Raw genomic sequence first — 13,886 nt, 5'->3', positions numbered from 1 at the left:
GGGGGGTATAATTGTCTTCAATATATCTTTATGTCTCTGTTACCAACCTGTGAATTCATTTTTCATGATTATTATTGTTGTTTTGTATCATCCTCATTTCTCTTCCTCTTTTCCTCTCTTATTTGATTTTCAAAATACTTTTCAAGTCCATCAATAATTTGAGACCAATTCATAATATTTTTGGAAGCTTTGGATGGAAAAATTCTGACTTTGTTATTTTCTTCTTAGTATGTGTTTTGATTTTCTTTGTCACCATAGTAACTTTCTATGGTCAGATTTTTTTTTTCTGTTGCTTGATCATTTTTTTCAAATCTATTTCCTGACTTTTAACTTTTTTTTTTGTCAAAATAGGGCTCTGCTTCTGAGGCAAAAGATGCATTGTCCTAAACTTTATGGGTTGTATGCAATTGTTTTCAGAGATAATTCAAGAACCTGAAACTTTTCAGTTCTTCCAAGGTTGTTGTTGTTTTAATTGTTTGTTCTTTGCAAGTATTGTCTTGTTTATTCTTATATACCTTTGGTGTCTGTACTATTATTATCACAATTTTACCAATAAAAAACTGAGGCAGGTAAAAGTTAAATGCATGCCCAGGTCACAGATCTAGTAAGTACCCAAAAGTAGATTTGAACTCAGATCTTCTGACTCTCTTAGAGAGTTGCTCTGAGACACACATTCAGTATGTGTCAGAAGATGGATTTAAACTTTGAACTCCCTAATTCTGAGAGTTTGACAGTGTCTATTTATGCTGCAGCTTTTCCTTACTAAGATATATATTGTCTAAGACGTAATTCCTTACTGAAAGACAATAAATCTGGTTCCAGTAAATGAAGAAGCTGGTCTGGAATGTCTTAGACATCAGAAATTTAATGGAGACTAAATCTATGCCCCTTATTTCACCTTCTCAATTCATTATTCATCTATTTCTGTCTACCTGCTCCTTCAACTTTATCCTTCTCTTCCTTCATCCCTCCCTTCAGACTTAGTCCCTGCATCAATCTGTTTCTGTATATGAGTCCCTGCTTTCCCCTGACCTTCATTCTTTTGGGAGATATGCATATTTCTCTAAATATATTACATTATAAAGGTTATTGTTTTCTATTTCTTGTATAATATTTAAAGGAGAGTTTCTCTTTACAAGGTGACTAGAATTAGGAAAGGGTAATATCAATACTTTGGCATTGAACTGTGATCCATACATAAATGAATCTATATTCGATGGCCATATATATTGGGCAGGTTTGGAAAGGTCCTGCTGAAATTGTGGTCCCTGAGTCATTTTTAAGTAGTGCTTGACTCTTTAAGACACCCTTTGGTTTTTTTTTTGGGGGGGGGTCAAAGACTCTCTTTGCCAGCTCATTTTACAGATGAGAAACTGAAGCAAGTAAGGTTAAGTGAGTTGCCCAAGGTCACCCAGCTAGTAAGTGTGGGAAGCTGGATTTGAACTCAAGAAGATGAGTCTTTCTGACTCTAAGCCCAGTGCTCTATCCACTGTGTCACCTACCTGCTCTACTGTAGATACTTTCTTGACTATCCCTTTTAAAAAAGGGATTTTAAAAATCCCTAATTTAAACAAAATGCATATGTTATGATTCTACACTAAATGGAATGCCAATTTTTTAAGGACAGGTGGTCTCAAGGTATCTGTTATCCTCTCCTCCCCCAATTTATATACTGCTCTTGTACAGTAACATAAGTAACATTAATGCTTAAAATCTTGAAAACTGGCTTCTAATCTTGCCTCTAACCAACTACTTTGACCAGGGGAAAGTCATCTAACCTCAGTTTACTCATTTGTAAAATGGAGAAATAACTCTTAGAGAGTTATTGTAATGATTTAATGGAATAACATGTACATAGCTCTTTAAAAAGGACTTAAAGGGCAATACAATACTATGAATTGCTCTTAGTAGTGTTTCACAAATGTATGTTTATCAATAGATTGATTAATACAAGCATCCTTGTAACCAGAGACAATTATCTTTCATTTCCATTGGAGACAGCCAGTGTAAAGAATTTGTAAAAATATTTTCTAATTGATGAAATCCACAAAATGCCCCTATTGATAATTACATTGTTTCTGTTGTATTAAAACTGAAAATGATATAGAACTTCCCTATTAAATGGCCGATTTAATTTATTTTTTCTTTTCAAAGTTATTTATCTATCTGTTTATTTAATATTTGCCCCCAGTTACATTCAAAACATTTTTAACATTTCTTTTTAAATGTTTTAAGTTTAGATTCTTTCCCTTATCCCCACCCACAATTATGAAATCATTTGTGAAGTTATGCAAAACATTTCCATAAAAGTCTAGTTGTGAAAAAAAATATAGATTTCCCATGCTAATGAAAATAAAAACCCTCAAGAAAAATTGTTAGACAGAGAAAGAGAGAGAGAGAGAGAGAGAGAGAGAGAGAGAGAGAGAGAGAGAGAGAGAGAGAGAGAGAGAAAGAGAGAGAGAGAATGTGTCAATGTGTATTTGGACAAAATCAGTTCCTTCTTTGGGTATGGACAGGATTTTACATCATAAGTCCTTCAGAGTAGTCCTAGATGATGGTAGTACTGAGAATAGAAAAATCATTTATAGCTAGTCATTCTACAACATTACTTCTAATTTATATACATTTCACTTTGCTTGAGTTCATAGAAGACTTTCCAGGTTTGTTATTTTCCTGAGAGCAACCTGCTCATCATTTCTCATAGAACAATAATATTCCATCATAAACACACACCACAGTTTATTGAGCTATTCTCCAATTAATGGGCATCTCCTCAATTTCCATTTTTTTTTGTTCTGATAAAAAAGTTGTCATATATACTTTGTGTACATATAAGTGATTTTCCTTTTTTTTCAAAACCCTTTTGTTATTCATGCTAGTAAAGAATGTTATTCATTCAAGTAGTGATGTTGTTGGATCAAAGGACATGCATACCCCTTTGGGCACAGGTCAGATCTTTTGATCATTTATCAACTGGAGCATGGCTCTCATTTTTATAAATTTGACTCAGTTTCCTCTGTTTGACAAATGAGGCCTTATCAGAGAAATTTGCTTCAAAATTCTTTTTACAATTACTATTGTTAATTATATTTCCCTCCATTTATCCTCTCTCCTTTCATCCTGTCCCTCCTCAAAAATGTTTTTATACTTACTATTCCTTCCTCCAATATGCTCTCTCTTTTATCACCACTGCCCACTTCCCACATCCCATTCCCCTTCTATTTTCTTTCAGGATAAAATATGTTTCTATACCTCTATTGAGTATGTATGTTAATTCCTATTTGATTCAATTCTGAGGAAAGTAATTCACTTTCTCACTCTTTCCTCCTCTTTCCTTCCATTGTAAGAGCTTTTTCTTGCCTCTTTTTTATGGCAGATAATTTGCACCATTCCACTTTTCCCTTTCCCTTTCTCCCAGTACATTTCTCTCTCTCACCCCTTAATTTCATCATTTTAAAAAAAAATTATTATCCCTTCATATTCAACTCACACCCATGCCCTCTGTCCATATATATTCCTTCTAATTGACATAATAATGAAAAAGTTCTAATAAGTTACAAGTATCATCCTCCCATGTAGGAATGTAAATAAACCTTATTAAATTTCTTATGATAACACTTTTCTGATTACCTCCTTATGCTTCTCCAAAGTCCTGTATTTAAACATCAGATTTTCCATTCAGCTCTGGTCTTTTTATTATTAATGGTTGAAAATCCTCTGTTTCATTGAATGACCACCATTTCCTCTGAAGGTACCTAGGTGATTCTTGGCTGCAATCCTAGCTCCATTGCTCTCAGAAATATTATATTATAAGCCCTCTAATTCTTTAACATAGAAGCTGCTAAATCTTGTGTCATCTTGACTGTTGTTCCACTATACTTGAATTGCTTCTTTCTGTATGCTTGCAATATTTTCTCCTTGACCTGAAATTTCTAGAATTTGGGTATAATATTTCTGGGAGTTTTCATTTGGGGATCTCTTTCAGGAGGCGATTGGTGGTTTCTTTGAATTTTTATTTCATCTTCTAGTTCTAGACAGTTTTCTTGGATAATTTTTGGGCATCAGCCCAAGTCCTTTTTTTTTTTTTTTTTTTTTTTTTTTTTTTTTTTTTTTTTTTTTGATCATGACTTTCAAGTAGACCAATAATTTTTAATTTATCTCTTCTGGATCTATTTTCCAGGCCAGTTGCTTTTCTAATGAGATATTTCACATTTTTTTCTATTTTTATTTGCTTTATTGTAGCTTGATTTCTCATAAAGTCATGAGCTTCCATTTGTTCAATTCTAATTTTTAGGGAATTATTTTACGCACTATGCTTGTGTACCTCCTTTCCCAATTGGTCAAATTTTCTTTTTAAGGAATTCTTTTTCTCATTAGATTTTTATATTTCCTTTTGTACCACTCTCAATTCTTTTCCTAATTTTCCCTTTATCTCTCTTACTTGGTTTTATTTTTAAATTTATTTTTAACACACATTGCTTTATGAATCATATTGGGAAAGAAAAATCAGAGCAAAAGAGAAAAAACATGGGAGAGATACAAAAATAGAAAAAAAAAAGTGAACATAGCTTGTGTTTGATTTACATTCCATTTCCTTAGTTCCTACTTGGTTTTCAAAGTCACGTTTGAGCTTATCCATGGCCTGAGCTCAATTTTTTCTTGGAGGCTTTGGATGTAAGACCTTTGACTTTCTTATCATCTTCTGAGTATGTATTTTGATCCTCCTTGTCACTATAATAAATTTCAATGGTCAGAAACTTTTTCTGTTGTCTGCTCATTTTCCGAGCCTATAGTTCAGCCTCTTTGTTAGCGCTCTGTTTCTAGAATAAAAGGTGCATTTTACCAAGTTTCAAGAGTTTTGTGCAGCTGTTTTCAAAGATCCTTGACCACAAGCATTCTTTTCTGCCTTGAAGCTGGTAGGTGAGTTCCTGCCCCATTGTAGTGTAAAATGATGGAGATACTGCTCTTCCTAGTCCTCTTGGTGTCCTGGGGCTGAGAAGTCCAGAAGTCTTAAACACTAGTGCTGATTCAGAGATCCTGCCTCACTGACACTGGAGTCAGGGTTGGGGCTGGGGATGGACTTCACTGATGCAGCCTGCACTGGGATTATGTGCTAGGCTTTCACCCTGGTTCCACAGACCTTTTCTGCTGACATTCCAAGTCTGCTTTGGTGTTGCTGTGTTGAGAGATCTGGGAGTCACTAGTACTGCCGCTGATTCAGAGAACTGGCTGGGGCCAGATCTCAGAACAGGGTTGGGGCTGGGTCCAGGGCTGTGCTGGTGCACCCTGCACTGGGACTGCATGCTGGACTCCCACCCTGGTATCCCAGACCTTTTCTGCTGACCTTCTAAGTTGCCATCAGCTGGAAAACGTTTTATTCTGTCTTTTTAGGTGTTCCGGATCTAAAATTTGTTTAGAGTCACTATTTAAAGGAATTTGGAGCGGTTTGGGGGAGAGGTTGGGTGAGTTCCTGCTTTTACTTTGCTATCTTTGCTCTACCCCACCCCCTTTCGGGATTTTTTAAAAAGTAAAACAGATTTGATGTAGTACCATAAAATTAGTGATCTAAATAAACCTCACACAAATATAGAATTTGAATTTGAGATCACTTCTATTGATTATTTTTAGAGTGGTTTGACATCAGTCTATCATGATTTTTCTTTTTTTGGGGTAAAACATGTACAATACTTTTTAACATATTTTCACAGTTGTCATGTTATACAAGAAAAGTCAGAACAAAAGGGGAAAATTCAAGAAAGGAAAAGCAAGTAAACAAACAAACAAAAAAGGGTGAAAAACACTATGCTTCCATCCACATTCAGTTTCTATAGTTCTCTTCTATGGATGTGGATGGCATTTTCCATCCCAAATGTATTGGAATTGTCTTGAATTAATGAATTCTTGATAATATCCAAGTCCATCACAGTTGGTCATCCCATAATTTTGTTGTTACTGTGTATAATGTTCTCTTGATTCTGCTCATTTCACTAAGCATCCTTCATGTAGGTCTTTCCAGATTTTTCTGATATCAGCCTACTGTCAGGATTTTTTGACCTCTAACTTTTGGGAGAGTGAAGAGTTCAAAAGATACTCACAATATTTCAGCCTTTGCTGAGCTTGTGTCATTATGCCCAAATTCTCTTGATGTCTTTAGTGCTCAAGAAGTCCAGCAATTCAGCAGCAGCAACGGGGAAGATATCTAGGGGCATCCAACCCCCACAGCCTTGGTGCTGTCATAAAGTCCTAACTGTTGTTTCTTCAGAAACACAACAAGAAGAAATTCTGTTTTCATATTTTACTTGTGGAAAATCTTCATCTAATCCTTTGCTTGCATATTTTAGCTGCATTAACTTCTTTGAAAACATCATTATTTCTATGTTTATATCTTATCACAATTAAATGTTATTGAAAAGTTAATGCTTGTAAAACCTTGAATACTTCATAGATAGAAAGTGCTTCATTACTATTTATTAAATTAAATTAAAATGTTAAAAGGCAGAGAATAAATCTCTCTGGATTATCTTTCAATCTCTCTCTCTTTTTCTTTCTTGCTCTTTCTCTCTCTCTCACATTATACTCTCTATAATTACATTCTTTATAATTTCATTCTTCTTCATATTATCAAAAACTAGATACTTTGTCAAAGAATCCTAACTTGAAATAAAGAATGAGATACATTTTGAGACATGTCCAATGTGGGGATTTCCTTTGCTTAACCATGCATACATACAGACATATATATATTTTTTTTAAAACAAGGGTTTTCTTTTTTCTCAAGGAAGTGGAAAAGAGAAAAACAAATGATTGTTAATTTACAAAAAAAAAAAAAGAAAACCACTAAAGATAACAGTAAGAACTTTGCTGTATGAAATATTTGATGCAAGTAATGATTCCCCTGTCCTAGCCAGTAATCAGATCTTTTAAAGCCAGTGGGTATTAGGTTGTTGGGTTGGCCAACTTCCACTGAATAAAGAGACAATTTTTGATTGAGACAGGAAGAAGTATAATATATGAGTAATTTAAAGTATGTGGACCTTTGGGAATGCTTCTAGATCAATACAGACTTGGAAATCTATTTTTAATGATCTCTTGTACAAGGAATGAAGAGTATAATTTAATAGATATGAAGTTGTTTCAGTTGGTTTCAGTCACTCTTTGTGATCCTGTTTTGGTCTTTCTTGGAAGATACTGGAGTGGTTTGCCATTTCCTTCTTCAGGTCATTTATAGATGAGAAACTGACCCAAACAGGGTTAAGTCACTTACCCAGGATCATAAAATTAGTAAGTGTCTGAAGCCAAACATGAAATCAGGAGGATGAGTCTCTATGATTCCAAGCCCACTGAACCTACTAACTTCCCTTTAAAAATAGAAAGGCTGATTAAATTATGGTTTATAAAATGTAATAGATTATTACTGTGCTTTAAGAAATTTAGGATTTCAATGAAGCCTGGGAAGAATTGCGTGAATTGCAGCATATTAGAATTGGGAAAGGAATTTACACAACAATATTATAAAGAATAAAATAATTTTGAAAGATGTAAGAACTCTGATCAATGTAATGACCATCCATGATTTCAAAGCACCCAAGCTACAGCAGAGTAATAGTTTCAAGGTGATAAATGAACTATATTTTTGAACATAGCACATGTATTGATTTGTTTTGTTTAACTATTCAAATCCAGAATAATCTGCATTTATTTATTTTTGGTTTTGGAAAACATTTGGGGACAAAGCAGTTTAAAAGGAAAATGATTCAACATAAATGAAAACAAAAACTTCTTTAAATTTAGACGATCATTCTTAATAATCTCAATCTCCAAACCAGACTTCATAATGAACTTTGTAGCTGTCATTCTAAGATCATTCTACTGTGTGACCATAACCACAAACATGTAATTTAACACATCTGAAGCATAGTTTTTAATACAACTGTAAATGTGGTGTCTGGAATTCTGTCCTTCGAGATTTACTTATTTGATCTTTAGATACAATCACTATCAGGTAGGCCCTGTTCAAAAAAAAACTTCTGGAACGGGTGACCCATCAAACTTTCGTTTAAATTAGATTACCAAATTATCCAGACAAACCCTTGAGAAAATAAAATAAAGGAAAATTAACTTTTGCTAACAAAGTAAATGAGTTTAGAGGGTCAAGGAAGATTATAATCTTATAAAGAATTCAGTCCCTGAGGACTTTGTTGGGATAGAAATGAGAGCTAGAAAGGGAGGAGATGGCAAAGAAAAGGAATTTCTTTTTCATTCATTAGAATTTGGCCTTGACTTTATCAGGCCCATCCTAGGGTACTTCTGTGCCTGAAAAGCCATTTGGTTATGGCAAAGGAAACAACAGCGGCAATAACAGAAGCAGCACAACAAATATAGTTGGTGGACATTTACCAGATCTGGACATAGAATTCTGATCTTCAAATGTCACATCAACTTAGTGAAGAAAACCACTTGGCCTCTCAGGAAACAGAAGAATCCTTTTCAAGTTCTGGCATTTTTCATTCTGCTAATAAGCAATTGTCACTTAAATCAATTGCTTAGCTAATGAAAATGGGTAGCCTTGAAATGAACTCTGACAAGACACAGAATCCAGTTATCCTGCTAACTGATGAGTTGTCAATTGAAATTACAGTGCAGACATTTTTTAATAGTGGATAGGGTATGTGATTTGAATTTAAATGTTTCACATTTCTATATGGCAGCTAACATTTCTGGGAAGACTTCTCTGACATTCCAGAGTAGGATTAGTTTGAATGATTTGGATATAGGATTAGCCTAAAAGACCTTGAGTTTCCAAATTATTCACTGTCATACTAATCTTTTGGAGGCCTGGATTTGGATTCCAACTTCATGTTCAATTTATAAGACTTGAACAAGTAACTTAGTCACCGGCACCTTAATAACCTCACAGCAGCCACAAAACGGGTGTCACTACATAAATGTCCCTACTTTCTTAAGTCACATAGATATTGCAAAATTGAAATATAGTAATGTAAATAATAATAAATAACAATTTTGAGATTTTAGAAAAGTTCTTTGTATACACAAGTGATGACCAACATATATCTATATCTGTTTATCTATCTATTTATGTCTGTTTATTTGTCTATCTTCCTGTGTGTCTATATATCCTTGTGTCTATATATTTATCTCTCTCTCTAGCTCTCTAATATTCTATGTATCTATCTGTGTGTCTAGTTCTCTATCTATCTACCTGTGTGTCTGTATGCTTATCTATCAATCGTTAATTCTAATTGATAAATGTCAAGAACCTAAATGTGGTTTTAAATATAGTATTCTTATTATTTAATAAATATTTGACAGTGTTTTTTCCTCTCTCCAGCCTGAGAGTATGAGAGCTATATATGAAACCCATTCCACTATTCATCCATATGGCAGCTTTCATCTGCTTTATTTCTGACGTTGGCTGATTTTCTTTTCTTTTCTTTTTGTTTCTGTCTTCATTTTATTTTATTTTTTTAATTAAAGCTTTTTTTTCCCCAAAGATATTCACAGACAATTTTTCAACACTGCCCCTTGCAAAACCTTATGTTCCAATTTTCCCCCTTCTCCTACCCCTTCCTCTAGACTGCAAGCAATCCAATATATGCTAAACATAGTAAAATATATATGTTAAATACAATATATGCATACATATTTATATAATTATCCTGCTGGACAAGAAAAATCAAATCAAAAAGAAAAAATGAGAAAGAAAATAAAATGCAAGCAAAGAACAACAAAAAGTGAAAATGCTATGTTGTGATCCACAATCAGTTCCCATAGTCCTCTCTCTGGCTGTAGATGACTCTTTTCATCACAAAATCATTGGAACTGGCATCAATAATCTCATTGTTGTACTTCACATTTTCTTAGGGAACATGATGATTCTTTGACCTTGGGGAGTCATTATATTGTTGCAAAACTCATATGGATACCCTATCAGCTGATCTCACTGCACGTCAGAATGCTTGAGCTCAAAAGTTAACCAGAATCAGCATCCCGATGATTAGAATGACTGGAAATGGACATCATCCCTGGCTAGTTCTCCTTGTGAAAGATAGGTAAGAGAGGAGAAAAGAAGGGAGAGAAAGAGGAGGGAAAGATAGAGACAGAGACAGACAGAGAGACAGAGACAAAGAGGGAGGAAGGCAGGGAGAGGAAAGGAAGGAGAGACAGAAGAAGAAGGAAAAGGAGGAGAGGGAGAAGGAGAGAGGAAGAGAGGGACAGCAGAGACAGAGATAGAGATAGAGACATGTAGATAGCTATAGAGCTATAGTCAGATTGACTGAATGATGAATAAATAGATGAATGGATAGAAAGGTAGATAGATAATAGATTGATCAATAGACTTAGGTAGATAAAGATGAATAGAGAATAAGATAATAGATGAGACACAGAGATAGACAGAAATAGAAATAGAGAGACAACTATAGATTGGTGAAAAAAATAAGTAAATAGATAAATAACTACATAATTTGAACCTTCTAATTTTTTATGGCTGTTAGAGTTGTCTGTGGATCCAGAAAGATCTGTGTTCAATCTTCATCTTTAATGCTCACTGCTTGTGTGATTCTGGACTTAATCTCCTGATATTTCAGGGAACCATCTAAGAAAATATGTTGAGAAGGGCTATGGAACTACACATGCCTCTTATTGCAACATTCTAAATTACAAAATATTTGATTCTCCAGAACTAGCTTTACTCATGGACATAGATGGCAAATATCTAGCAACAAATGGCTGGTTCAGTTTCAGAGATATCAACAATTCCCCAGTTTTCAAATAAAATAATCTTTGTAAAACACTTTACAAACCTTAAAATACTAGCTCTGGCCAACAAGATACCTAGAAATTTTGTCCCCCTCTTCTTGGATTACTGACCTTTCTGACTTCCTTTAAGGCTTAACTATAATCCCACCTTCTACAAGAAAGTTTTCTTCATTCCTTTTTATTCCAGTACCTTCTTTCTGTTAATTACATTTTATTTATTTATGTAGACTTTCCTTTGCTTATGTTTGTTTGAAACTTGCCTTTCCTATTAAATTGAATTAAATTAAATTTTTAATCAAATTTTTGGGGTATCCCTGGCACTTAGTATGGTGCCTGATAAAAAGCAAGAACTTAATAATTGTTAATTATTTATAATTATTATTATCATTATTATCCTTATCATTACTATTATCTTTATAATGCTGTTTTATCTATAGAAACATCTTTCAGTACACCTATAGAGTTGGGTATTCCTTGCACACATGACCATCCTGTGAGAGCTCTCCATATCTCCTTGAAGATCCACAAAAGGGGGTCCACCCAAAGTGCTTGGGGGCCTTACTCATATTTTCTGGAAATCACATGGACATCAAATGTATACCAAATGTTTATTCTTGCTTGTGACAAACCCATTTGATTTACTCCACCCTTCCCCTCCCAGTCATACTTTCTCTGATGGCTGGATTTGGACTGAGATTGCCTAATGTTAGGATTCTAATTCCATTATTTGCTGTGTGTTTGGCCTCCATTGTCTTAAAGTTTTTTTTTTTTCCTTTTTACAATGAAGATTTTTGTCTATATGGTCTCCAAGATCTTTCACTGGTTTATCATATATTGTTGCTAATTTTCTTTCCTTTTCTGAATCCATTTTTTGTTAGTTAGAAAGCTTTTAGTTATACGTTGCAAAAGAAGGAAATGTGGGGGTTCAGGGATGGGCATATAACTCTAGAGTTGAGATGCTAAAATTTTCACTCAGTCTTTAATTCTGCCTCAGATCAATGAAAGTCTGTTCCTTTCTAGGCCCTTATAGAATATGTTGATCACAGGAAAAACTTTCACATCAGTAATCCAAATACACAGAAGGGTGCAGAAAATAATTCGAGAAGAGTTAAGAGTAGAAATGTTCTGCTACTTTGTTTTGGGTGTCAGTGTGGGATTTACACAGAAAGTTAGGGGGAGGAAATATAAATATAAAATGTTAGAAAACATACCACCCTCACCCCATCTTACCCTAAAAGAGTTCAATTATACTATGTTCTAGCAGTATTGGAGATTATAGAGCCCCTCCCCTTTGTCTTTCTCTATCTCCCTGTCTCCATCTTTATCTCTGTCTCTGTCTCTTTCATGGTGGTGGTGGAGAATGTCATAGAGGAAAAGAGGGATGTATTCTCTCATGTTTCAAAGAAATTTACTTCAGGTTTGCACCTGGTCACAGCCTAGGGGCAGGCAGAAAGATGCAAGTCAAAACAGAGAGACATGAACTTTTCAAACTTTAAAGAGAAAACTCAAAGCATTTGGAACCAGGGTGTTGTTACTAATGTTTTTAGATCTTTTCAGGGCTAAGTAAATATCTTCTTGGAGATTTGGATTCTTTTCTTCCCTTTCTGATGTTTGTAAAGTGCCTGGATATCCGTATCTAAGTCTGAGCAAAGTTCTGGATTCATTTAAAAAAATAATAGTTACATTCTCCTCAAACCAACCTCCCCAGGCACTGAGTAACATGTGATCAACTTCTAGGATATGTATGTTCTGTAACAATCCTGGTGTTCACAGTTAGAGGATTTTTTTTTTTTTTAATAACGATGACGTTAGATCTATTGTGTTTTTTTTACATTGGGGAGGCAAGGGCTAGGGGGAAGAAGGGGGATGCTGTGTTGGTTTAAAGGAAACATTTCTGGTCATAAATGTCAGAATAATTTGAGGAATGAAAATAATAAGTGACAGGCTTTTCATATAAAACTCTGGCTTTCTTCCAAGATCCTTTAGGTAACTTTTCAAAATATATAAAAATGTCCCCATAGCATTCAAAACATGGTACTTGAGTTTCTGTTAAAAAAACAAAACAAAATCAATTTAAAAATGGCAAAGTAAGGCAAGAGAAAATTGAGTATTTTTTAAACTGAAGGTTACTCACATATTTGATGCAGAACACATTTAGGATAACTACAAGATGAATGTTGGACTGGTTGCTCAGCTTCCAGTTATTGTGAATAAGGTGTGTGGGGGGAGTCCTTTCAGACTGATAAATGTTACTTATAAACCAGGATAGAAGGAAAAGAGGTGGGGGGAGGATAGCAAATCCTTCATTTAAAATCTTTTTTTTTTTAAAGGAAATGAATCTACTAAGTAAGATGAATCACAACTCAAGTTGCTCAGCTTTTCAGCACAAGCAGTTCGGGATGCTAAACAGATGAAAAAGAAATAAAGCAAATGAAAAAAAAAAAAAAAAGAAAGAAAGAAAGAAAAGCCCGATAAAGTTTCTGGCTACAATACAGGAGACATATCATTACCATATGATCTAATGTGGGTGTCAGCCTGGATTGTGTTCATTGAGCGAAACCTTTTTTTCCCCCCTCCTAACTGGGCTATGGAGTAGAAAGAAGCAAGAAGGTTTTCCACCAAGTGACAGTCACAGAGCAGTAACCTGCCCCCCTCCTCCTTCTTTTCCTCCTCCTCTCCACACCTGCAAACTTTTTTTTTCCCTTGCCTGGGTTGAATATTTAGTGTAATTACATCTCAGCTTTTGAGGGCTCCTGTGGCAAAGCCCTGGATGAAAAGGTATGGTTTTCAGTAATTGTCCCGCACGCTGTTGCAGACTAATAAACCTTCGGTCGGTCGGGAGCTAAAGGGATGAGCTGGGGGAGGGATAGGGAATTAGAAGCAGGAAAGTTGGAACCAGGTTTAAAGCTACATTTTCTTACTTGTTTGAGAACAGAAGTTGGGGAAGACATTTTTAAGAGCTTGAATACTTTGTCTTGTTATTTGTATGTGTTTTACTTTTTTTTTTTTTTTTTTAATTTTGCTTCTGGAATGGATGTTTCTAAACAGAGATGACTTTTTTTCTTACAATGAATATCTGCTTTTCTGCATGAATATTGGTAATGAAA

At 34.6% G+C, this 13,886-nt stretch overlaps 1 protein-coding gene across 2 annotated transcripts in view; it reads left to right on the top strand.

Moving 5' to 3' along the window:
• Positions 1-13,143: 13,143 nt before the first annotated feature.
• DCN (decorin) overlaps positions 13,144-13,886 on the top strand; it is a 50,326-nt gene continuing 49,583 nt past the window's right edge. Inside the window, exon 1 of one of the 2 annotated variants that reach the window (XM_051962807.1) lies at positions 13,144-13,557. The gene's annotated coding sequence lies outside the window, so the exon portion shown is untranslated. Of the gene's footprint in view, positions 13,558-13,797; positions 13,878-13,886 lie in introns of those variants that run through there. The other variant, XM_051962808.1, reaches the window with a different exon arrangement.

The sequence above is a fragment of the Antechinus flavipes genome, chromosome 5, assembly GCF_016432865.1.
Source record: "Antechinus flavipes isolate AdamAnt ecotype Samford, QLD, Australia chromosome 5, AdamAnt_v2, whole genome shotgun sequence".
NCBI classification, from domain to species: Eukaryota; Metazoa; Chordata; class Mammalia; order Dasyuromorphia; family Dasyuridae; genus Antechinus; species Antechinus flavipes.
The sequence above is the reverse complement of the archived record's forward strand: the minus strand, read 5'-3'. Positions and strand labels throughout refer to the sequence as shown.